The sequence below is a fragment of the Mixophyes fleayi genome, chromosome 3 (genome assembly GCF_038048845.1).
Source record: "Mixophyes fleayi isolate aMixFle1 chromosome 3, aMixFle1.hap1, whole genome shotgun sequence".
Classification (NCBI taxonomy): Eukaryota; Metazoa; Chordata; class Amphibia; order Anura; family Limnodynastidae; genus Mixophyes; species Mixophyes fleayi.
In genome coordinates, this window is record NC_134404.1 from 245,937,150 (window position 1) to 245,964,302 (window position 27,153).

The following is a 27,153-nucleotide window of genomic DNA, read 5'->3' on the forward strand; positions in this document are numbered from 1 at the left end:
CAGTTTTCCGCTCCTTATATCTCCTGTCAATTTTAATGGAGAGGTGCATCAGATCCTCCAGAGAACTAGGAGACGGGTATTGCACCAAAGAATCTTTAATCTGTTCAGATAGGCCGAGACGGAACTGACTTCGTAAGGCAGGGTCGTTCCATCCACTATCAGGTGACCATCTACGGAATTTAGCGCAGTATTCTTCTGCCGACCGTCGGCCTTGTTTCAAGGACCGTAGATGAGCTTCCGCGGAGGCCACTCGATCCGGGTCATCATACAGTAGACCCAGTGCCTCGAAGGAGTCTACGGACTGCATGGCCGGACTGGTCTGCGGCAAAGAAAATGCCCAGGACTGGGGGTCACCCTGTAGAAGGGAAATAATAATCCCAACTCTTTGCTGCTCTGAACCGGAGGAGCGGGGTCTCATCCGAAAATAGAGCTTGCAGCTCTCCCTGAAGTTCCGAAACAGGGTTCTATTTCCGGAGAACCGATCTGGTAAGTTCATTTTGGGTTCACAGATGGGACCTGGAGTCGGTTGTGAAGCTTTTGTGGCTTCTTCTTGAACAGACATACGCTCAGCCAATCCCTGCATCATCTGATACAAGGACTCAACGTGGCCTGCTAGGGTTTGTGCCGGAGACGGTGTGGATCCACTTGTATCCATTCTAACCTTGTCTCCGTGAGTGGGCCGGTTATAATGTTAGGAACCCCTCCAGCCGGCACAACACAACCCGGAATCTACTCTGCCAGTCAGGTGTTCACTGGAGCCCCTGATGGTGGGGACAGACTGGGCCGCAGACTGACAGAGAGTCGTGAAGTGCGTACCAGCTGGGGAGAACCCAGGCAAGAGGAGTCAGGTCCACGCAGAGGTCAAGGGCCGGCAGCAGACAACAGTATCGATGAACAAGCTGAGGTCAGGGGTCACAGGCAAATAGCAGAACGGGTAAACAGGCCAGAGATCAGGGTCACAGGAAACACGAGCAAGGTCCAAATCAAAGCCAAGGGTCATACACGGGGAGTCAAACAGAGATATCAGGATACAGGACAGGAACTAGCAGGTTAGCAGACTGGAACACAGGAGCTATAACCGGCAATGAGGCAGCAGACCTCATTGCCTTAAATACCCAGCTGAACCAATCACAGGTTGAACACACTCCTGCAGGTAAATAAGCAGTCACTAACAGAGCCAATCACGGCTTGCCCCTGGCCTGCACAGTTGCAGGCTAATGCCTGTAATTGCCTCCTATTGCCGGGACGCAGCTCTGAAGCGTCTACTGGTTGCCCCGGCAACGGCCGGGTTATGGCCGGAAATGACGTCCCGGTCGTCATGGCGACGGCCGGGACGCGGGTGAGTGAGTCGCGGCGGCTGGGCACCGCTGTGGCTCGTAACAATAACTATAACCCTTTCACTGACACAGATCTGAATAGTATTGCAATTTTCACATATGCACTATGTGTCAATTGTTACTCAAGACGCATATTTGTAACAACGTTTATAGCAGATGAGTGAGCATGATGCATTGAGGGGAGGGTGTGAGCTATGGCGAGGACCCAAGTGTTTAAAAGTGTGCTTGTGGTAGCTGTATTTTTGGCTTTCTTGTTCTCTGTTCCAGAATGGCTTGGCTGTTTGAGTGTGCTGAGCAGAGTGCCTATGCTCCCTGGAGAGAGGCCCCGAGGTAGTAAGGCAGAAACCTGTCAATTGGAGATCCCAAGAGGGATAAGATGGAGTGTGCAATAGCCTGATCTACATTTGAGTCGAAGGTTAAAGCATCGGTGCTTGTTCAGAGAGACACCCAAGATACTTTGAGACTACAATTACCTGTAGCTTAAGTGCAGTTGAGAGCTGTTAAGAGAAGGTTCTAAATCCAAAAACAGGTGGACATGCTAAAGTGAAGGCTTCAGTGTGCAGAAAGCAAGAGGGAGTGAGAGTGACAGTCCCCCAACGGATGAATGTCAGCATTCCAATCAATAGTTAAGTTCTATAAAAGCACTCATGTGAAAATGAGGTACTACTACATATTATGTCATGAAGTGATTTCAATTGCAATAACTCGATGCAGCCAAGCAAGTTATTTTGTAAACTGAAGGACTATAGATTGTAAATCAGAGACTGTATATAAATACAGAGTTTTAGTTTACAGTATTTATCGTATCAAAGATGACATAGAGCCAGGTAATTTCACCAGGTAATTTCATCAGCGGCAATTGTGCACCACTACACCCATTGCATCTGCATTAAACCTGTTTTCATATCTGCAAGTGCACAACTTTAACCCAGCGATTCCTGAGGTAGAAGAGACTGAGCTTGACTCAGGAGTACAACAAGGTGAGTGCCAAGCCTAATATACTACAATCACCCAAATTAGCCATCAGGTGCCTCATGTGAAACATAATAAAGTTAAATAAATGGTCTATTTGAGAAAAAAATTAAACATTTAAATAAGTGAGGTGGCAAGCCACATATTATAATTGGTCCACCTTCAAAATAGCAATCCCTGTGCAGACTGGATGCTCAGGTTGACCGTGCAATTACTGAATGGGGTCTTGCTCCTATATATGAGAAGTCCTATACAGATATCTACAATAAACCTTATATTCTTGCATTTTGCAAATAACCCTCAGAGGTCTGTCATTAGGGGGTAAATGTATCAATATGCGGGTTCTCCAACACCCGCGTGTTCAGCCTCTTCGGCGATTAAATTTCAAGCGGCGCTGCATTGTAAAGGGAAGTTAACCCTTTACAATGCAGCGCCGCATGAAATTTAATCGCGGAAGAGGCTGAACACGCGGGTGTTGAAGAACCCGCATATTGATACATATACCCCTAGATTGGTGGTAGGCATCTCAGCAATGTTATAATGACAAGGGTCCTGCATGATCTTAACCCATACCTGCCCCCAGTTCTTTTTTTTTTCTCCACTACATTTCATTCCCTTCCTAAACAATTAAATTTTGTGCTATAATATATCAATTTCCCGACCTTAGGGTTAAGATTAGGGTAACCCTAATCTTAACCCTAATATCCCTAACACCCATAACCCCTAAAATAGTACTTACCTGTCATAAATGACAGGCAGCAAGGGCCATCACTGCCTTAAAGGGCAGTCGCGCTTGAGAATGACGCCATTTTCGGGAGCCGGGAAGACAGCGTGTCATCATCTGAAGACATCTGCATTCTGGTCAGTACTTCTTTTGGCAGGTCACCCTCCTCTTCAGTCGGAGCCCTCGTGTCGTCATGTTCTCTGTCGGGGTAGTCAGTACCGTAAATAGGTACTACACCCGTTTTCTAAACCAGCCGCTTTTCGGCTAGTTTGCCGGCGGTTTTGAACCAGCCGGATTTACTAAAGCCCAAACCACCGTCAAAACGGCCAGAAAAGACATTTCACAAAAACACCACTTTACAAATCGCCATCCAGATTTTAACAATGTTGAACATATAAACAGCTGGATTTACTATGGAGGGGTTTGACAAACCGCCAGAAAAATGCCATTCAAACGACCAAAAGAAAAGAGGTGGTTGTGAATGGCGAGATTGACCTAACAGCATTCAGTTACTGCTATTTTGCCAGTGTCAACATAAGTTAAAGTTTGTTTTTTGGTTTGTTTTTTACATTTGAAAAGTGGTATTGTTTTTTTTTGGTTTAGGTATAATGTGTAAAATTTACCCATATTTCTTTGCTTTTCCTGAGCACAGGGTAGTGAGTTCTGCTCATGTGCAACCTTTAATAGTCATTGCTAAGTGTCAGACAGGTTGCAATGCGTAAGTACCAAATGTGCCAACTTTTTTGCACGCAGTATAATAGTGTTTTACAGACAGATTTTTTGATTTTAAATGAAACAACATTTATTGTGGTACCTAAACTCAAGTATACATGAATATTGCAGAAACATGCCCCACAATGTACACACTGAATTTCTGATGTACGCAGGGTACACGTCACAGAAGTATAATAGACTGTAAATAGTGCAACATTTTTCAGAACTGAGAAAAGAAGAACATTTAAAAAATCAGAACCAAATATTTTACAGGTTGTTGGGTAAAACCACACTCATTAGGCTACCTACGCCTTTTGGCAGGTACATCAGAGGTTCGGGTGACACTCTCTCCTCTTCCTCACCCCCCCTGGTGCAAGCACCTCTCCTTGGCGGAGTACTTTGCACGGAGCGTGCTGGCGTACTAGCCAAAGGTTTCAGTAGCGGACACTGGCAAAAGTAACTGTATCGTTAGGTCCTGGTGAATTTGGGCAGCCATACGATTCACGTTGGCATTGACCTCCTTTACTGTGGTGTGTAAGGCCTCCACAGCACCAGTCATTTGAATCATGCTGACATTGGATTGCTCTATAGCTGCAGCTATGCGATTTATTGTAGAAGGTATTAGGCTAGTACTGCGATAGGAACGCCTCAATTGTCCAATATGAGACATATGTCTGGTTTGAGTGTCCATAAACTGAGACTGCAGGACCTGAAAATTGGAGATGGATTGGGCCATTTCTCGCCCTGTATCCAGCTGAGGAGGTGCAGTTTGTTGCTCTTGTGTCTGTTTCGCAGGGCCAGTTGCTTGTTCCTGGCGCCTTGACACAGGGACATCTACCACCTGTAAAGTGATGACTGTGTCTTCCTGTGTGTCGTCAGGAAGTGACATCTGCGCTGACTGGCGCTGGCCTTGCAGGGATGATGAGGTACCTGTGGAGAAAAGACCAAGGTAAGTTTATAGAAAATCACATGCTTGTTTTAATTTTGGACACTGCAGGCAAACACATAACATTGTTTAACTACAACTTTCCTGACTAGTTGGTAAATAGGTCGTGCTTAAGGATGATACTCATCTTTTAAGGTAGTAAAAGCTCATGTGTCCCCATATGTTAGGGTGAGGCCACAGTGATACCGAATTAATTTGTTACCCAAACAAGAGGGTGTAGGCTGCAAAATGTTGCAAGTTGATGGAGTGGGGTAAACTATTACTATTATTGGGGTAAACTAAAACCGTCATGTTTCAATCATGTCATGTTCCAATCAAAGCCGGCCTTTACATCGACAGCGGATTCACATTGAACCTTAAAACCACCCAATAGTAAATCCGGCTGTTTGACCTGAAAAACCGCCGGAAAAACACGGCGATGCATGGCAGTTCAAACTGCCACCAAACACGATTCTAGGTAAATCTAGCCCTTGGACTCAATGGGTGTCTCCCAGAGCAAACACACATCACTCTGCATTCAAGAACCTATTTCTTGGAACTCAGACTCGCTTGAGCAGCAATAGCATCGCAATCACCCAGTCTTGGCCTCACACTACATTTGAAAGTATTCAGCATGACTCTAACTGGTGAAAGTTGAAGTGGTACAAGACTTGAACTGATTTACCATGACACTTAGTACATGGCTTGCTTTCCACTGCTGAGCCAGTTAGTTTTTAACTTTATGACTTGGGAGCTATAGGTTATTTTCAAAAGAACCCAAGTCATAGCCTGGCACTTGCAATTTCACACATGTACCTAGATGTGGTAGATAGGAATTTGTCACAAGTGTTGTAACAAGTCATAAAATTTACCATATATCTAAAAGGCATAGGAAAGAAAGAAAAAGCAAAGCACTAAGTAAAACTTACAAGAGAGCACACACAAATCTTTAAACTAATGTCATCTGAAGGTTGAGAACCCTTACATTATTATTCATAATAAAAAACAAGTGGAACCTGGCCACAATGAAATTTTTATTATTATTATTATCATTTATTTGTTGGGCGCCACAGGGTTTTCGCAGCGCCTTACATAATACGAACAGTAGACCATACAGGGTAAAACATCACAGAACAATAAACACTAAGTACCAATGCTTCGGAAACTCCGGGCAGACATATGGAGTGAGGGCGGAGCAGAAGAGTCGGTATGAAGACAGAAGGGGAGAGGGGCCCTGCTCATACGAGCTTACATCCTAATGAAATAAAAGGGGTCATTGCAATGCACTCATTCCCACTCTGCAAAATAATCTGGTATCCTCCCATACTTGTATTGTACATAAACAGGTCCCATGCAGATTGCACTGCATTAAAAAAAACTTAAAAAAACCCTGCTATAGACAGCCTAGGCTGGTTTCTACTATAACATAGAGAACACAAATGTGCCAGAATGAAAACAAGCCCCAGTTTGGTCAGTGCAGGGCTGGATCCTCTGTAGAAGCACTCAGACAACAGCATGCTTAAAAAAAACTTTTTCTGATCCCCTGGGCTGTGAGGCCCAGGGTAAGTAGCAAAATTGCAACCACTAGTAGTCCCAGTATCCAAACTTTGCAAAAAAACACCTCACTCTGCAGATCAGCTTGTGATACATCTGCTCCTCCTCAAATACTGCATTAATCATATGCATTTTTTCGGTATCTAGGCCCACATGCAAAAATCAAGGTGCTCTGCAGTACTAAAGAGGATTTTATACTGCACAATGGCAATTTAGACTTTGCACAGTAATCCCACAATGTATTATTCAAAACCCTACTAAAGCTTTTGTGGTTGAAATTCATAATAATGTTTTACAGAGCCTTAGATGCTGGTGTCTGAATATTGTCTGTAGAAGAGTAAATTGCCAGGACCCAACCCTAGTGGTTTCTGACAGGATCATTTAAATGGAGGGGCTGGGGCTGGCACAGACTGGTGTGCATCATTCTTTGAGAGGCTAAGGTTGATATGTAACAATTTGTGGTAGGCAAAGGCCGGTTTATCATTTTTTTTATATGGGGCACCGACTGGTGTGTAATCATGTTTGCTCTGAGGCATAGGCTGGAATTCTGTGCCCTAATTCTAATGGGTTCTGAAAAGTGCATATGAGTGGAGATGGCACCGGTGGCAATGTGTTTTGGGGGAACAGGTTACGCATAACACATGGTTATATGCAATAATTTATTGGTGGCTATTTTGTTGTGTAATATTGAGAAGTAATTATTATATTTTGTACTCTAGAATAACTATTGGGCTTGTAAAAACATAACAGCAGAAGTAATTTACGATATATATTGCAAAACTCTGATATGTGATGGGCAGCTAGACATTCATTTGGTCGACATTCAGAAAGTCGACAATTCAAATGTTGACAGTATTATTAGATCGACGATTCAAACGTCGACAGTATTTTTAGGTTGACAATTCAATTGTAGAACAAACTTTACTAACAAATATGTCTCATTAGTACACAATTGCCTAGAAAAAATAAAACACACACAATGCATTTTAAGAAACTTTTTTTTAACAATCAACAAAAAAAACCATTTTAAACATTTTAATAACACTAAAAATAAATTAAAAATAATATTTTTTATTAACTTTAAATATTTAGTAATTTTGTTTCTTTATTAGTTCTGCAGTGCTGCCATTTCTTAGACATAGTAAAGCTCACTTATGAAGCTGTAAAAATGCAGACCCACATAACAAATAACATTTGGTCACATCTTGTACCTATTTTTGTGCAAATAAGCCAGCTTATACAGGAAATATATACGGGTCTGTGTTGCAATAATTAAATCAGACTGACAGTTGGATGGATTATTTCTTGTTTATCAAGGGAATGACATGCCTTTGAAGTCCCCTGTGTGAAGTCAACATACTTATATTGTACATTGCATGCACACCCCCATATTGCATTATTTTGTCTATCCTAAATCAACCCATGTTAAACTCATTATACAAATTATAATGAATGTAAATGTGGCGAGAATAAATAACAGTAAAATAATATCACAAAGTAGAAAGAAGCAGCTTCTGTATTGCACCTCCCGTCTTCTTTATTGTTATTAACCCTTCATTTACTATTGACTTCCTTTAGTTCATTATTTTAATTTCCATTTGAAACACTATCACTTCTATCTAGGTGGAACAGCAACACACAATAAAAAAATATATATCTTACTTAGGAACAGGTACCTACGGGTATTGGCACTGCTACACTAGGAGGCGCGGAGTCTTCACCAGGGACCCCCGCAAGTAAGTTTGGATTTCGCGGCAAACGACGTGCAGGTCGCGGCCCTCCCAGGAAGCTACCTGCGAGATGGCGGTGGTAATCGTGGTCATACTAGCAGAGGTCTGGAACCGTGCAGGCAGATGAAGTACCAAATCGGGAAGCAGAGAGTAGTCAACAAGCCAAAGGTCAATCGGAGAGTATAATGCAGAACCAAGGGAGTATCCAAATCTGAGTCGGGGAGAGCCGGGTCGGTACACTGGTCAGCAATCAGGATTTATATGGACATAAATGCTGGAGGCTAGAATACAAGAAACTAGATGCTCTGCACCCTAGTGGTGTCAGAGCCAGATATATATACATGAGTCTGCTCTCATTGGTGGGCAGTGGATCGGCGGTCAGACGCGCTGACCGCTGACAGGAAGCAGAGGAGTGTGTCCCGTTGCTGGGGCAATGGGCGCGCATGCGCCCTGGACTGCCGGAAGGAGCTTTCCCATTGCCTAACAACGGGGCGCTCCATGAAAGGAAGACAACCGTCCCCGGCTAGCGTGGAGGCGCATGGATGGTGTCTGATAAAAGGTAAACACAATGTCCTTAATATATTGCTTATTCCAAACACTTTACAGTCAAGCCCCATTACATTCTCTGATTTTACACTTTTATGGAGGTTACACTATTATTTCATGGTCCTCTAATGCATTTTAATGTTCATATTTACACTATTGATTATATACTATTATTTGCACAGCATATTAGTTAATGTTTTAGTAAAGCAAATGTTGCAAAATATTGTACATACTGTATAAAGCACTGGGTATGTTTGCTTAGATATAGAAAGTGTTGGACTGGGGCATGAAGGGCCCACCGGGGGACTGCAACGCTAGGGGCCCACCAGAGGGGGTGTGGACAGCCATCATAGAGTCTAGACTAGACACTAGAGGGGGAGTGGTCAGCCCAAGAAGGACAGCTAGCACCATAGTGTAGTCTATAAAGAATGCAGTGTGTATATAAAGAGTACACAGTCTTGACCTGTCCCTTAGATTGGGCAGAAGTCACCAAAAATCGGCATTGTCCCTCTAGAATCAGAACATTTGACAGACTGTCCTACCTGTTCTTGTCTTTTTCACCACCTGTGGCTGCTGGTTTCTTTAGTTGCGGTTTGTCTGGATCCTGGAATGTTGGGGGCCCTACTTGGCAAAAAAAATGGGTACATTTAGAAAATTCCAACCAGCCCTGGTGTTAAATCAATAGGACCCACGATTAATATTTAGGCCTTCCTCCAGCCCCAAAATTAAAGTAATAGTATTCCCATTTAATAAATAAACCTATTTCCCTCCCTCAAAACAGCCCCAGCAATAGATTAATAACATTTACGTATAATAAATATACCTATTTCCCGCAACCATCACTGCCATTAAATAATTCATATTCACATAAATAGACCTCATGCTCCTCAAACTCAGCCCCACATTCAATTAATAGCCCCCAAATCACCCCATCATAAATTACTAGGACCCACTATTAAATTAAATTGCCACATTATTACCCCACAAGCATAATAGCACTCATTAATTGGAAAATACCTACCTCACACCCAAATTAGATTTCCACAAGCCCTCTTTGCCAACACACACACTCCATTACTACAAGCCCCCTTTGCCCTCACATACACACACTCCATCAACACAAGGCCCTCACACACACACACTCCATAGACAACAGCCCCCTTTGCCCTCACACACTCTCCATAGACCACAGCCCCCTTTGCCCTCACACACACTCCATAGACAACAGCCCCATTTGCCCTCACACACTCCATAGACAACAGCCCACTTTGCCCTCACACACACTCCATAGACAACAGCCCCCTTTGCCCTCACACACACTCCATAGACATCACCCCCCCTGTCCTCACACACTCCATAGACATCAGCCCCACTATCCTCACACACACTCCATAGACATCAGCCCCCCTGTCCTTACACACACACTCCATAGACATCAGCCCCCCCTGTCCTTACACACACACTCCATAGACATCAGTCCCCCCTGTCCTTACACACATTGCATAGACATCAGCCGCCGCCCCCCGTCCTCACACACACACTCCATAGACATCAGCCCCCCCCCTGTCCTCACACACACATTCCATAGACATCAGCCCCCCCCGTCCTCACACACACTCCATAGACATCAGCACCCCCCCTGTCCTCACACACACTCCATAGACATCAGCCACCCTGTCCTCACACACACACACACTCCATAGACATCAGCACCCCCATGTCCTCACACACACACTCCATAGACATCAGCCTCCCCCTATCCTCACACTCACCATAAATATTAGCGTGCCCCCAGCAGCCAACACATACTCACCAAAAACATTAGCGCCCCCCCCCCCCCCGCAGCCAACACACACTCACCATAAACATTAGTGCATCCCCCCTCGCAGCCAATACACACTCACTATAAACATTAGCGCCCCCCCGCAGCCAAGACACACTCACCATGAACATTAGCAAGCCCTCCCTGCAGCCAACACACACTCACCATAAATATTAACGCCCCCCCGTAGCCAACATACTCACCATAAATATTAGCGCACCCCCCTCTGCAGCCCTGACACTTACCTTTTAGTCGCGCTTTCTTCTCTGCTCACATGGGACGGCACCAGTCACATGTTGCGCATCCCATGTGATATCTAATCCGATAGGCCAAGGAGGGAGCGAAGGATCCAGCTGTAATTTGCTTCGCCCAACCACTGAAAAGGGCGGAGCTATCTGACATCAGGGCCTATCGGATAATTTCCCGGCTCCCCAGCAGGCCAGTCCGACACTGGATATAGATCCATTTTTCTTCAAATAAACATTTAATTTTACTGGGCAGATTTTTTTTCCCGTGGAAAGTCCATCATATGTAGACATTGTACATGCTGGAACAAACATTTATCAAAATAATACGAAGTGGACAATTACAAATTGCATTGTGTGATTTGGGTAATCTTAGAATTGTCCTTCATTTTACACTTTTTTCTGGAGCCTTGAAAAACATAAAACAGGTGTTTTAATGTACTTGATTCACATATCCAGTTAATCAGCATTTTAATGGCATTAAATCATCTTGCCTCACTGAGTATAAAACATACATGCATTTCATATACTTAGTGGAAGATGCTGACATTTCCAGTGTCTTCTTAGCAATTACCATCATTGATTCCATCCTGCTTATAATCCAGGGCAAGTCATATAATTTCGGAAGCACTCATTAAAGTGACAACACCTATATAAGTTTGGGACTGGCATCACTCAGATGCCTGTTATGGGTTTTGCTGCTTTGAATTGCATTCTATTGTCTTATTGGATTACTGTTGCTGAACTTCGCTTTGCTCCTAAGCATCATTCTTTACTTCTTGCCCTGACCTTAGTGCCCATTCTGACCTCAATATTTTGCCTGCTCCTTTTGTACTTACTTCCGTCTGTTTCTGTAGCAAACAGCCTGCCTGACCTCTCTATATATGTTTGTAATTAATTTAATTTCTATTTAATTACACCATAAACTGTAGACTGCTGATTCCCTCAGCTTAACACCATACATTAATGTTGTTAATCTTAGCACTGTAAACTTAACTATAATAAAGACACGACAACTTTGCAGTGGCAAATAAAATAATCTTTTTATTTATTTATTTATTTATCTATTTACCTATAAAGGGTGGCGGCGAGAACGATTCAATCAGCTAACAACTAATATCGAAAAACCGAACAGTGTATGGCCCACAGGCACTAACCACTGGTCCCAGGCACCACAGTCCTTTACGATCGGCGGTGCTAAATCTGGCGTTATCGTGACCACTCCCTTCTGGGCTCCCCAAGACGTACGCGCACAGTGCTGGTCAAGGGGTCCTCGCACAGAGGTACCAAGAGCCAGGGTGCTTCGAAAAGAGCGGTGACGTGCGGCCAATCAGCGGTAGCACCGTATGAATTAGCCGCTGATTGAAAAAGCTCTCCTGCCACGCTGGAGTCCATTTAACGGACCACCAGCCCGCCACCCATAGACCCCACTAACTGACCTACTCTCCAAAAAATCTGCTCTATAAAAATCGAATTGCCTTCCTCCGACAGGTGAACCCCATCATTCCTATACAGGTTACTCAAATCAGATCTTATTAGAAGGTGATCTACCACGATCACTCCTAATTGCAGAATTATTTTTCTTGTTGTTCTATTCAATTCTGCTACCATGTTTTTTTATCTTGCGAAGGGCTATCTCCGCTCGCCAGTTAATTTGTGGTATAATATTGGACCAGCAAATAATAACTGAAGGCCAAAGCCTCTTAATACTTCTCAGGTCCTCTCTGATAGCAATAATTAAGTCCAAAGACTTACCTATGCCCACACCATTACCCCCCAAATGTATCACCAACACATCTGGAGGGCCTGCTTTATCAATCTCCGCAGACAGAAGTGGCATCAAACCTTGCCATCTCATACCTCTTTTCCCGATCCAACGAATATCAACTGGCCTTACAAAGGCATCTCTGTTGTTGGCAAACTTATATCTGGACGCCCAGAAAACAAACGAATGCCCAACAATCCATATGGTTATCCTCTGAGTAGAGCAACCTGTAACACAGATAATAGGATCCGTCACCACCAGGTCGTACTCAATTAACCATAACCGCCGATAGACTCGGCACCACCAATCCACTTTATAGCACCACTCCTTGAAGCATAGGAAAATTATGTGACTTTTAAGTGACTTTAACGTGACTTTATGAATTAATTAAGTAAGGGGAAAAAAGTGTTAACCAAGATGAAGGTGAAAACCATAACCCCGGAGGCACACCACTAATCAGGCCTTCATCGGAGGAAAAAATGGCAAAAGCCCTTCATGCCCCCGTATAAAAACAACAACGAGCAGAGAAGCCCAAGGTTAACACTGGACGGGGAGAATACTATTGCGTATCAATCACCTAATAGGTCTAATATACCTTTTGTACGCATCTGACTTCCAACGCCCTAAAGCTTTAATGGCGCTTCCCCTTCTATGAGTGCCAGCCGGAGAATGAGAACTTGCCCTGTCCGAGACTCGCTCTCGCTGACTACCACCAGACACTTGCCGTGCTGAAGGGCCCCCTGTACCCCCCTCCTACTCCTACTGACAGTCCCCAACCCCCTCTCCTTGTCCTTGCCCGCTGGAGACACAGACCTGGACCTAACGGTACGCCGGCGTTCTCCCGGTGCCCAGCCCCCAGCCGGGGACGACGTTTCCATCCTGGATCTCCTAGCCTTGCCTCTCCCCCTAGTACCTTTCACCACATGCCTCTGCTTTAAGGACCTACTGGGAGCCCGGCCGCGAATGCGCACAGTACACGCGGCCGGGGAAGTTGACTCGTCCACTGCCTCCGGGCGTCCCTGGCTAACCTCTCCTTGCTGCCCATCCGCCTCCTCTGCCCCCGCTAGCACTACCTCTGGACCCGGACTCCGCTCTCCAGACCCTTCAGGTAAAATGGCGGCCGCCATAACGCAGGGACTGAACAAGGGATTACTCTCTGCGGGAAGCTCGGTCAGGTCACTAAAACGAGCAGGGGGACCCACGCTGCGCCTGGGGCGAGACATCTCTCCCAACAGTTTAGAAGCAAAGGATAAGAACACGTGACAGCGCTATACAGTATACCCACAATCACCCAAATGCCAAGCAACAATATCCCCACTGCTAACACAGAAAGAAATCAGGCACAATGAAAACACAGTTATTGAAACCACAAAAGCAACTTTAAAAACCAAATAATTTCACTTAGCCGGACAGCGATCCATTCAGCATGAAATCCTGATGCCAGAGGAAGTTGCCCTGCCTAGCCAGAGATATATATGAAAACCTCCTTTTACTCCTCCCCCTAACATCCGGGAGCAGGCACTTCCTAAAACATTAACCCCTAATGTCCATGTCAGCTTCGTGACAAGCATCTCCGTTTATTTACATTCAGCTTAAGGGCTTCATTCCTAATTCTCTCCTGTGTATATGACAAGATTTCATTACATTACTATAGTGAGTAACTCTTATTGCACTCAAACAGAAATGAGTTGCAATTTAAGTGATTTGTGTGATTTGTGCGCATTCTTCTCCTAACACTGCAAGCACACACTATATATATCATCTCTTTATTATTAATAATGTATGGGGCCCAAAGCTTTACAATATTGTCTTTTTTGGGGTATTGCCACATTCTTCTCCAAACACAGAATTACACAGATTTACACAATTCACATCTGTGAATTACACAGATGTTATGAAACATCTGTGTAATTCACTTTTTTGCCTACTTTTGTTATTGCCTTTAAGATATTGACCATGCATTTCCTGAACTGTGACAGGAAAGATACATCATAGCTGTGCCTGTAAAGCTGTTCATTATAACAAAAGTAATTTTTGAACACAAGTGGCTATTAGGTAAATGTGTAGTATATATATCACGTATCTCACTGGTTCAGTTCCATTCTGATCCTTATGTACATTGGTTTCCCTTGATTACTGCTCTCTGCTGTACAGCCTGGTGGTCCTCTATCCTCAGATGCCATTTGCCTAGTATTCTGCACATGCACAAGCCCGGGAACCTTTAAAACCTCTGCTCCGCAGTGATTGGATGATCACCAGAAAGTTCCATTTATAAGGGTACTCCTCATTTCCATGAGTGTCAGATCATCAGGTCTCCTTACCTGATAGGAAGCATTACCTCTGACTCCTATTTGTGCTTATACTTACGTTTGGTCCTGACTTCGTGTGTTAGGCCATTCATTCAACTGCTGCAGCTTCACTCACACATCTTATCTTATGACAATTGGGCTGCATTAGGAGTGGTGATATTTTTGACAAAGAAAACACAGTTAAAATGTCTCATCAGAAATCCTAGCACACAGAAGAACAGAGAGCAATGTATTTAATATAGCTTTAAAATCTTTTATTCCAACTGTGCTGAATGTAGGTGTACCAAACAAATACTGTATGCTTTTGCATGCAAAATACAAATACAATGATATCAACATTTGGAGTTTAAAGAATGTTCATTTGCATTGCAGGAAAATGTTTTCCACTAAAATAGATGACAGTTGCTCAGATTAGCAGATAAGTAGTGGAATACTCCCCTAGACACTATATTATTTTGGAATTATAGGTGACTTTCAATGACCAAGCTGCTGTGGACCGGGGTTTGTGTGTACTAGAGATGCTCACTGATCCCCGTGTTTTAGTTTTGATTTTGGATCTGGATAACCTTCGGGTTTTGGTTTTGGTTCTGGCAAAACCACCCTTGTGTGTTTTGGTTTTGGTTTTGTTTGGTTTTGTTTTGCAATGTTGTTTAAAAATGAATTTTTTGGGGCATAAAATAACCGAATTTAGTGCTCCACCTGTTTCTTGGATAAGTAATGTAATTGTAAAGCTAATAAATTATAAAAAAACAGTTTAATTCCTGTTAGGCCGTCATTAATTCTGCACACAAACCAGATTGTCTTCCTCTCCATCGATGCATATTGGCAATGCAGTCATCGTCTTTGGGTGTATATTACACCCTACACTTATAGTTAAATATATAAAGAAATGGGCAAAGGCAGTTTGCTTTCTGTCTCTCTAGCCCCCCCCTCCAGTTGTAGAAAATAGTAAAAAATTCAGCCGTTATAGACTGTACAATATAAATTGAAATGGACAAAGCCAGTTTGGGGTCAGTCTGTGTATGACACCCAACCCTTATTGAGAAATTGCCAAAACAGCAGCCTCTCAAGACTGTACGTGATATAGAAATGCCCCAAGTCCCTTTCCTATATGGGGGTAGATTGCACCCTACACTTATATAGAAAGTTTTAAAAAGATGTTATCGTCATCATCTTCAGCTTCATCCTTACCCTCATCAGTGTGTACGTCATCATCAGTGACTATCAATTCATTGCTGCTTGAATCTGCCATTAGAGAACTGTCAGTGCTTGGATGTCTTTGATGGTGAAGGCCTTCCTCGTGGAAGATGTAGTTCATTTTTATGAACATCATTTTTTCCACATTTTTGGGACGTAACCTCCTACGGCGATCACTGAATAGGTTCCCGGCTTTGCTTAATACTCGTTCAGAGTACACACTGGAGGGTGGGCAACTTAGGTATTGCAAAGCAAGTTTGTACATGGGTTTCCAAATGGCCTGCTTTTCTTCCCAGTAAGGAAAGGGACTGTCTGACATTTCCATATCAATTACCTCTTGAAAATAATCCTCCACCAGCCTTTGCATGTTAATACTCAGATTGGATGGAGCTATGGGCAAGGTCACACATTTTTTTGAAAAATCTTTCAAACCAGCACAGATGTTAAACTGTTCTGGTCTGCCAAATGCGTCTTCCCTGCTTCGCTTTGGAAAATAATTTTTTTTCCGAGCAGCAGCTACTTGAGAAAGTGAAGAATGACATGTCATCAAGCCGAGGCCCAGTTCAGCGGCCAACTGGCTGAGCAATAGCTCCTTGCAAAAGTTCATATCTCGCTCATTTTGAAGCAAAGACTCAATGTAGGTCTTAAACCTTGGATCAAGCACAGTGGCCAAAACGTAGTAATCCAAGTCCAAGATTTTAATAACTCGAGGATCATTGTGAAGCGAATTAAGTAATTGATCCACAAAGCCAACATACTTTGTGGAATTGCTTGATTTCATCTCCTTCAGTTTCTCAAGCTGCTTTTCCAATAGTCTAATTAAAGGAATGACTTGGCTCAAGCTAGCAGAGTCTGCACTCACTTCACATGTCACAATTTCAAATGGTTTCAGCACCTTGCACAGCACTGAAAGGATTCCCCACTGTGCAAGATTGAAATACATCCCCCCTCCTTTCCTAATGTCATGGCTTGTGCAATACACTTGGATGGCTTTGCGCTGTTCCTCCATCCTCTGAAGCATGTACAGGGTGGAATTCCACCTAGTTAACAACTCTTGCTTAAGTTGGTGGCAGGGCAAGGTAAACTGTTCTTGGAGCTGCTGCAATCTCCTACATGCTGTGGCAGAATGCCTGAAATGGCCTGAAATTTTACAGGCCACCGAAAGCATCTCCTGCACATCACGGTGATTTCTTAGAAAGCTCTGCACCACCAAGTTGATGGTGGAAGCAAAACAGGGAATGTGATGGAATTCACTCAGCTGTAATGCTCGCACTATATTGTTGGCATTATCAGAAATAACATATCCTGGGGAGAGTGCAAGTGTTATAAGCCATGCATCAATCACATCTCTTAGTTTTCGTAACAAATTGTCAGATGTATGCCTGTTAGTGAAGCCGGTGATACAAAGAGTGGCCTGCCTGTGACAAATGTTACGTAGTGGTGTACATGCTGCTGCTGTTCCCGCTGGTGAAGGGGAATGACCAACCCAGTGGGCTGTCACAGTCATATAGTCTTTGGTTTGCCCAATTCCACTTGTCCACATATCTGTGGTTAAGTGGACAGTGGGCAGAATTGCATTTTTCGGCGCAATCTCTACATTTGTACACACTTTTTGGTATAGCTGTGGAATAGCTTTACGGGAAAAATGGTGTCGCGATGGAATTCTGTAATGCAGACACAAAACCTCAATTAACTGGGAAAAACCAGATGCGTTTATTCTGTATATTGGACGTAGATCTAACACGAACATGGTAGCCATGGCGTCTGTGATTCGCTTGGCGACTGGGTGACTGCTGTCATATTTGCTTCCACTAGCCAATGATTGTTTCCCAGTTAATTGTTGTAATGTAGGAATGGTCTTTTTCTTGGCCTTCCTCTGGGATGACGATTCACCCCCAGCAGCAGCAACAGCAGCAGCAGTGGGACTAACGCTTTCTTCAGAGGAATCAATTATAGTGCAGGAGTCATCCAGCCTTACTAAGTGGGATGCAGGGCTAACTCTGAGCGCTACTGAGGATATTGATGAGGATGGTGTTGTGGGTGTATTTTGTAGCCGTTGGGATGTCAGTGACCGAAGGGTCCTAGCTGATGATGGAGTGCTTGTAATTTTTTGGGAAGAACTTTCAGCTTTTCCCAACACTTTGCCATGAACTCTCGTCAAATGGAGTAACATAGATGAGGTTCCAAGATGGTTAAGGTCCTTCCCTCGACTGACTGTGTCTTGACATACAAATGGCTATACAACTGATGTCTGGATTTGGGTAGAAATAATTCCACACATAAGTAGAAGTGGATTTTTTTGTTTTATGCCCAGGCATGACAATGGCCTTTTTCTTGTCACGTGCCAGAACTGCTGTCACTGGTGCAGGACTTACACAAACAACCTCATCCTCATCCTCATTAGCACCCTCGTCGCCTACACAAATCTCCCCCTCATCCTCTTCTAATTACAAAGTGGCATTCTCAATTTGTGTATCACTGGCTACACTCGGGCTGTTCTGGCACACATCAGCAGAACTGCTGAAAGGGCCCTTCTTTATGGGTACACAAACAGAATGCTCATGATACCACTGGTGGATGGATTCTCCACAGGGATTGGTGTCATTTCTGATTTAGAGCATACATTATCCTCTAATGCCTTACTGTTTTCTTGCAGCTCGGCTCTGACGCGTAACAGTAGTTGTGCACCACTTTTAGACTCCAAATTACTTGGTCTTGCTTGGTCACGAGTGACCGTACGAGAAGAAGGCTCAGTAACAATTTTTGATTTGCCACTAATAGAGAAAGGTGAAGGCCTCATTCTTTCTTTGCCATTGCGTGTGTTGAATGGCATGTTGGCAATTTTATCGGCAATTAACTTTTCCTCAGTTACACTTCTTTTTCGCTTCAACACGGTAAATTTTTTTTGGGTGTGTCTTTTGTTCCCTGATTTAAAAATACTATGTACTTTTACATAGGCTTTACCAGATGACATACTGGGAACACTACCATCAGGACTGGAGACAGAACCTGGTTGCTGATTCTGCTCATATGTGGACTGCTTTGAATCCATTTTAATGAGGCCAAAGCACTTGTAGTGCTAAATATTATTTTAGATACTGCTGACAAATATGACTTTTGACAGCCAGAAAAATTAGTGTAAAACACTGGGGAATATGGGACACCCCAAAAGCACTTGTAGTGCTAAAAATTGCTTTTAGATACTGCTGACAAATATGACTTTTGACAGCCAGAAAAATTACAGTAAAACGCGCGTTGGTGTTACGCTGAGCCTGCTGGTAGTCACTATATATTAGTTTAGGATATCAGGATCCGGTTATTGATTCCATTGACACTGAGGGAGTCTTTATTAGGGGCAATTTTATATTCACAATCAGCCATCCTGATAACACCAATCTATTTAAGATACCAGTAACAGGAACTAGTGGCTCATCTTTCATGTTACCCTGTACTTAATTACTAGATTGATAATTATCCATTCAGGAATTATATATAATGAGCACATTATAATTCTGATGATATTGGATGGCTATCTAGTTGTTATATATTCAGCTATATAGATAATATTCCATCTAATACTCACCTCAGCGCATTTTCAATATATCAATATAGTATACTGATCCTTTCCTGTTCCCTTTTATAATAGCATTCATCGGGGTATAAGTACAGGCTCTCCTATATACTGATCAGTATTTTCTGATAATATACTATATGTAATCAATTCTATCAGAACAATCAGATCTATATTAGGAACAGCAAGCCAGCATGGTAGAGTTCTACCTTTTAACAGATTAATCATCAGGTTTACAAGCAATTTTACATATTTTAATATTTCACTTTGATTTTTAAACTGTTTATCAATAAAGATCAAGATTTTATCAGTTATTATTGAACACAACAGACAAATATTTGTATTAAAGAGTGCCCTTTAAATACTAATTTCTCTTTCTTTCTCTTTAACGATAGTCGATATACTAGTATAGGAGCACCTCCCCTATCTTATCAATCAGTATATTATAGTAATTAATGTATAAGGGGTTTAAAACTTGGTGCGGTGTATAAATTTCCTTCATTCACATACATATCAGCTGACTATTACGTAACCGGACATACCCGAGACTATGAGCCGACTGGTGAGAGTTGCTGGCAGGGGGCCTGGAGGGTCCGGTCGTATCAGCACTTCAGGAGATGCACTTCATCCATTTCAGCTGCCTATCACACTGCCAGATATATTCAGGACAATCAACCGATGGGTAAGAGCTGCCGGGGGGTGTGCCCAGAAGGTCCGTTTAGTTGTTCATCTCTAAAGCTCTCCACTCTGTGCATATTTAAACTATGAGCTTGTGTATTTACATCTGACAGTTCTATCTTGGTAGGCTGTGTGCTTCCTGTGAGGATTAATATCTCACTATTCCATTATGGAACCATTTATCATTCACAGCTATCAATTTAAAATATATATTTTCCATCTGCATATACTATTTTTAGTGGACCAACCTTCCCACAAAAAGGCCCTCTGGATTACAGGTGGGTTCATGAGAACTAAGCAGTTATTACTGTTATAAAATATACATAGGGTCTTCTATATCATTAGGTAATATGTCATGTTTGCATTTTATTTATTGTTTTTAGCCAAGAATATGTAACTTATGTGTACTTGTTATTAAATTTGGTTATTATTAATACATCTGGTGATCTGTGAGCTACGGTCATTTTATATGTGTTTATTATACTACACATTGTGCATATTTTAATAGTAAACTTTATTAACCATTTAGATCTTAAGCGCTGTTATCAAATTCAAGTTTGAATTTTTTACTTTTTGTATCGAAAGGGCCCTCAACTGCTTTGTCTGGAACCATAGGTCCTCACGGATTTCGGCCAATGTTCTGAAGAGATTCCTGGAGGAAACAGAGGTCTCGCTATCATCAAACTTCATTACCAGACCTCCTATTTTTCCCAAATCAATGCCTCATATGCACCCCCTGGTTCCGACTCCTGGCTTGACATTGAGCTACCTGATCTGACTCCCCTCTGGGGCCTTCCTCATACACGGCGACCCAATACAGTCAAGCTGCTCCCCACTATCACATTTGGCACTAACCTCTGGGACTTATATTCCTTTAAACTAAAATTCACCACATCAATATCTGCTTTGACCCCTACACAACCCTCTGTTTCCCACTAGATCCTCTACTGTGATATACTGTGAATGGATCTGGGTAGGCCTTAAATTCCTTGCAGATTTTCCAGATGGGGTCAATGGCTATCCTCGGTGAAACTTCAACAAAAGTCCACATCCCAGATACTCAATCCTTTTGTATTCTTCCAAATTATTATTATTATTATCCTTTATTTGTTAGGCGCCACAAGATTTCCGCAGCGCCGTACACCATACAAACAGTACACTATACAGGGTGAAACGGTACAAAACAATAAACAAAAAAATTCCAGTACTTCAGAAACTCCAGGCTAGTTAATGCAATAAACACGGAGAAGAACAGGTAGGGAGACAGGAGGGGAGGGGGCCCTGCTCAGGTGAGCTTACATCCTAAGGGAGGGAAAACAGAACAGGCACAAGGGGAGCCAGATGAGGCAAGGGGAGAGAGCGAGCGGAGGAGGTGAAGGGGTTATGCAGATGGTTGGTAGGCTTTAAAGAAGAGGTGGGTTTTCAGTGCACGTTTGAAGGAGCACAGAGTAGGAGAGAGGCAGATGGAACAAGGGAGGTCATTCCAGTGAAGGGGGGCAGCACAGGAAAAGTCTTGGATTCTGGAGTGGGAAGAGGTGATAAGAGTGGAGGAGAGGCGGCGATCATTGACTGAGTGCAGGGAGTGGGCAGGAGTGTGAATGGAGAGGAAGTTAGAGATATAGGGGGCAGTAGAGTGGGAGAGAGCCTTGTAGGTGGTGGTGAGGAGTTTGAAGAGGATTCTGTAGGGGAAGGGAAGCCAGTGTAAGACGAAGCAGAAAGGGGAGGCAGAGGAGGAGCGGCGTGAGAGGAAGATGAGTCTTGCGGCCGAATTGAGTATAGAGGGGAGGGGGGATAGACGGGAGTGGGGGAGGCCGGTGAGGAGGAGGTTGCAGTAATCCAGGCGGGAGATGATGAGTGCGTGTAAGATAGTCTTGGTGGCATCCTGAGAGGGAAAGGGACAGATGCGGGCGATGTTGCGTAGTTGGAAGCGACAGGCTTGGGCAAGGGAATGAATGTGGGAGTCAAAAGAGAGAGAGGAGTCAAGGGTGACCCCCAGGCAGCAGAGTTGGGTGACAGAGGAGATGGTGGTGTTGTTGACGACAATAGAGAGGTCATGGTGGGATGGGAGTCTGGACGGAGGAAAGACAATGAGTTCCGTTTTAGAGATATTCATTTTGAGAAAACGTGTGGACATCCAGGAGCAGATGGCGGAGAGGCAGTCAGATACATGAGAGAGGATGGCGGAAGAAAGGTCAGGAGAAGTGATGTAGAGTTGAATGTCGTCAGCATACAGGTGATACTGTAGACCGAAGGAGGAGATGAGATCACCAAGGAAGGAAGTATAGAGCGAGAAGAATAGAGGGCCAAGGATAGAGCCCTGCGGGACACCAACAGGGAGAGGGTATGGGCGGGAGAAAGAGCTGGACGTGGATACAAAGAAGGAGCGGTTATCGAGGTAAGAGGTGAACCAGGCATGGACAGATCCGGAGAGGCAGAGAGAGAGAAGAGTTTGCAGCAGGAGGGGGTGGTCCACGGTGTCAAAGGCTGCGGAAAGGTCAAGGAGGATAAGTATGGAGAAGTGACCCTTGGATTTGGCTGATAGGAGGTCATCAGTAACCTTGGCTAGGGCAGTTTCGGTGGAGTGGTGAGGACGGTAGCCGGATTGGAAGGGGTCAAGGAGGGAAAAGTCAGAGAGGTGACTGGCGAGGCAGCAGCAGACAATCCGCTCAAGTAATTTGGAGGCATAGGGGACATAGGGGAGCAGTGAGATAGGGCGATAATTAGCGAAAGATGTGGGGTAAAGATTGTGTTTTTTAAGGATAGGAGAGATAAGAGCGTGTTTAAAGGAAGAGGGGACAACACCGGAGGAGAGAGATAAGTTGAAGAGGTGTGCGAGGTAAGAGCAGACAGTGGGAGAAAGAGAGCGAAGGAGGTGGGAGGGAATGGGATCGAGAGGACAGGTGGAGGGAGGAGAGGAAAGAATAAGGGAGCGAACTTCTTCCCCTGTTGTGGGGCAAAAGGAGCTCCAGAGTTGGTTGTTGGGGGGAGGTGAGGCGATGAGGGTGGTGGGAGAGGGGGAGGAGGAGGAGTTCAGTCTGATGGCCTCAATTTTGGAGGAGAAAAAGGTGGCAAAGTCAGTAGCGGAGAGGGAGGACGGGACAGGAGGGGGAGGGGGAGAGAGGAGGGAGTTGAAGGGGGCAAAGAGGTGGCGGGGATTGGAGGACTGAGAAGAAATGAGGGACTTAAAAAAGGATTGTTTAGCGAGGGAGAGGGCAGAGCAGAAAGAGGAGAGGATGAATTTATAGTAAAGGAAGTCAGCCAGGGAACGAGATTTCCTCCAGAGGCGTTCAGCAGTGCGAGAACACCTTTGGAGGGTGAGTTTCGAGTGCCATGGTTGAGGAATGAGGCTGCGCTGGCGGATAGCGGAGGCTGGGGCGACAGCATCAAGGGTAGTAGTGAGGGAGTGGTTGTAGAGAGAGGACGCCTGGTCAGGACAGGCCAGGGAGGGGAGGGGTGATAGGAGAGTTTCAAGAGAGGAGGAGAAGGAGGTAGGGTCGATAGTATCAAGGTTGTGTCTAGTGAGGGTGGCTTTAGGCGAGGCAGGAGTAGGGAAGGAGGTCAGAGTGAAGGAGAGGAGATGGTGGTTAGAGAGTGGGAAGGGAGAGTTAGAGAAGTCAGAGAGATCACAGAGATGAGAGAAGATGAGGTCGAGGGAGTGACCAAGACAGTGGGTTGGGGAGGAGGTCCACTGAGTGAGGTTGAGAGAGGAGGAAAGGGAGATAAGTTTGATGGTGGCAGGGTCGGAACGGTTGTCAATGGGGATATTGAAGTCGCTACCGCGCTCCCTTTCAATGTACAGGTGTGTATTGCTGCCTGGGGGACAATTGAAGGGTGGTCCCAACCCTTGAGGGGACTCGATATAGATGAAAGGAGTCAACTATAGCGCAGAATGACAGGCTGTCTATAATGCAAAGTGTGCCAAATGTAATAGTGATAATAAGCAAACAGCGAGCAGACAGCTAACATAAAGGCCGTAGTAACGGCTATCATATATTAAAGTGCAAAAATCAACAAAGGAATGTTTGCACAGTTTATACAATTTAATCCTTGGACATAATCCAAAAAAATGCCAGAAATAAGCTTTATATGTAGAGAAATAAAAACAATGTTCCTCGAATGATAGGCTTAATAAGCAAGGACATAAAGTGACAAAACAATGTATATAAAGACACAGCCAGTACAGATACCACATGGAGACCTGACTAATGCATTGGTAGAAAACAAAGTCCAAGTGGATAAGTCTATATGTATCCTTATGTGTGGATCCGATAAACGACTATGCGTCTCCCTCGGCATCCAGAGAAAATACCATGCTGCGGGTAAATACAATCCAGCTTAGAAAAGTCTGTGGTAATAATTGTAGGACTTACCCTCGTCAGGGATGGTGTCTGCGTCCTTTCAAAAGCTGAACTGTGTCCAATAAAGTAAGCAGGGAGTGTGTCCGGTGGAAAGGTCGCGGCCGCGACTCATTCCAAATGCGCATGCTGTAAAGTTCTAAAGTCTTTCTTCGTGCCAGTAAACTGGACGAAGAGATGGTTAAAGTAAAGTATGTCCGGTAAGCGTGCACCAACGCGTTTCACCTAAAAGGCTTCTTCAGGGATAAAACGTCCTTGAATTCATTAAGGTTCGGGAAGGTTTCCAAAAGGGGAAAGAGTTCTATAACAAAGAGGTCAGCAATTCATAGCTAGGACTCCTTAAGAAATTAGAACAAGCTAAATCTCACAAGGACCCTTCCTTCGACCTTACCTCCACTGCAGAAAAGAATCTTGACATTTTTTTAGGGCTAGCATCGAAAGGTACCCCCCAAAAAGACTCGTACCCGAGAAGAAAAAAATTGGATTCCAACAATGGTGTATTACCCCAATAAAAAATTATTTTAATACACATGTAGCACAATAAAAACATAGAACTTTATTCATATAACCACAACAGCAGTGCACATCCCTAGTGAGGTTGGACTCTTACCCCGTTCAGGATGGTAATAGGCATGTAGAAATAGTCTTTATTCCTTTTCATACGATCGGGAGCGGGCTGAGTATCTCCACATGCCACTGGTAACGGAAGTCGTGTCCAAACACTTCCAGGAACGTGCACCTTCGTTTGTAACCGCCCCTTTCCAACGCGTTTCGATTACATCAATCTTTATCAAGGCATAGCGGTTACACTGAATCCGGTTCCTATTTAACAGGCTTCCAGCCAATAACGGTGTCCTAAATTAGCATATCGTTGTCATGGTGACCTTTCTGGATTCCAGATATTCACTATGTCCCGTTTAATGGCAAAGTTAAAAACAAACCTTAATGACAAACTCTTCTCACACATAAATAAGATAACTGTATAGTTGAGCTAGAACTATATAAAACAAATAATTTACTTTTTGATCGTATAATGATCCAAGTAGTCTTTCCGTGTTCCAAATACAAAAGGTGTGCAGTATGTTAAAAACGCACATAAACTTTACAAAGGGAACATGGATGATAAGTAAAACATTTATCTCACACATCATAAAGGATATTGTCTATCTCGTAGGATTATATTGACCCCGGATATCACAGCTACTATTTAGCTGACTTCCAACCAATGACAATATCTCAAATTAGCATATGGTTGTCACGGTAACCTCTCCGGATTGCAGAAAATACAGTATTCCCAGTTCTTGATCAAAACATGGATTATATTAACTCCGGATATTGCAGCTACTATTTAGCTGGCTTTCAACCAATGGCAATATCTCAAATAGGCATATAGTTGTCACAGTAACCTCTCCGGAATGTGAAAATACAGTATTCCCAGTTCTTGATCAGAACATGTACCAACCATACAAAACAGATATCAATAGTAGACTACATATTTTTCTCACACATAGATTCCATAACGTATAAGCAACCTAATGGTTACCCGGATAATTTTCAAGGCAGGTAACCAACTAAGTAATCATATGATTGACTGAGATATTTCTTCATATTCCAATTATGTGTGTAATTCCTTAATAAAAGCTATAAATGAACAAAGTTCTATGTTTTTATTGTGCTACATGTGTATTAAAAGAATTTTTTTTATTGGGGTAATACACCATTGTTGGAATCCAATTTTTTTCTTCTCGGGTACACACTATAATTCTACATATCGAGATGATGAATAACATCTGAAAGGAGGAGCGTTTTGAATATGTCTTTGGGCTTATTCCATTAACCTTCAGGATTGATTCTCTCGTGAGTCTGTACCCGGAGGGGTTATTGTTATTATCTTCCATGTGGTGTTGTATCAATTTTAGAGCCATACACACTTGGGCTCATTGGCAGGGCCGCCATCAGGGGGGTACTGTTGTACCGGGCCCGGGCTCACCAGGGGGCCCGCTACAACAGCTCAGCAAAGACTTACCTGGGGCCCGCCGCTGGTCTCCGCTATTCTGTCTTCAGCCTGGCTGTCACCGTGACAGCCAGGCACCAGGATCCGATCGCAGGGGTGGAAGAATCATTCCCCCTGCGATCATGTGATCTGTCACAGGGGGGTGCTCATGGGTGGGGGGGCCGTACTGGGCCCGTTTTTTTCTGAAGGCAGCCCTGCTCATTGGTACATACAATTTTTTACTTGAGGATCCCTAATAGATGTGTTTTTATTGATGACATTTACACTTGTTTTTTCTTTCCATGTATGTACTCTGCAACTAATCGAGTTGGAATATTTTTCTGAGAGTGAACTGTTGGAACGATTTAAGATCACTCCCTCATCTTGGAAAATTTTTATATTCAGGATTGTGCGAGTGTTACTTCTAAGGAGGACAATTTAAACTTTTGGGGACTTGACTTTTGTTCATCAGAACTATGTAAGGGTGTTATTTAACCCTATGTGTTTTTGGATATTATTCCACTCTGTATATTGTCAGCGCCGTGCCTATGTTCCATTTTTGTGTAGAGATGCGGATGAGATTATCGGGGTTGGTAGAGCGAGGAGGAGGGTGAGAGGTGGGGTAGTGAGAGTTGGGCAAGATAATAGGGCTGGGGGAGAGGATAGGTATAGGAAAGATACGGGGCGGCATTGTACAGTGCAAGAACAAAGGCGGA

At 43.7% G+C, this 27,153-nt stretch overlaps 1 long non-coding RNA gene across 1 annotated transcript; it reads right to left on the minus strand.

Annotated features, from left to right (window-relative positions):
- Nucleotides 1-3,809: 3,809 nt before the first annotated feature.
- Nucleotides 3,810-25,557, minus strand: LOC142142925 (uncharacterized). Its single transcript, XR_012689403.1, has 2 exons — nt 25,055-25,557; nt 3,810-4,677 (listed from the first exon to the last, which is right to left on the minus strand). It is a non-coding gene; the product is annotated as an uncharacterized LOC142142925 (long non-coding RNA).
- Between the last annotated feature and the right edge of the window lie 1,596 nt (nt 25,558-27,153).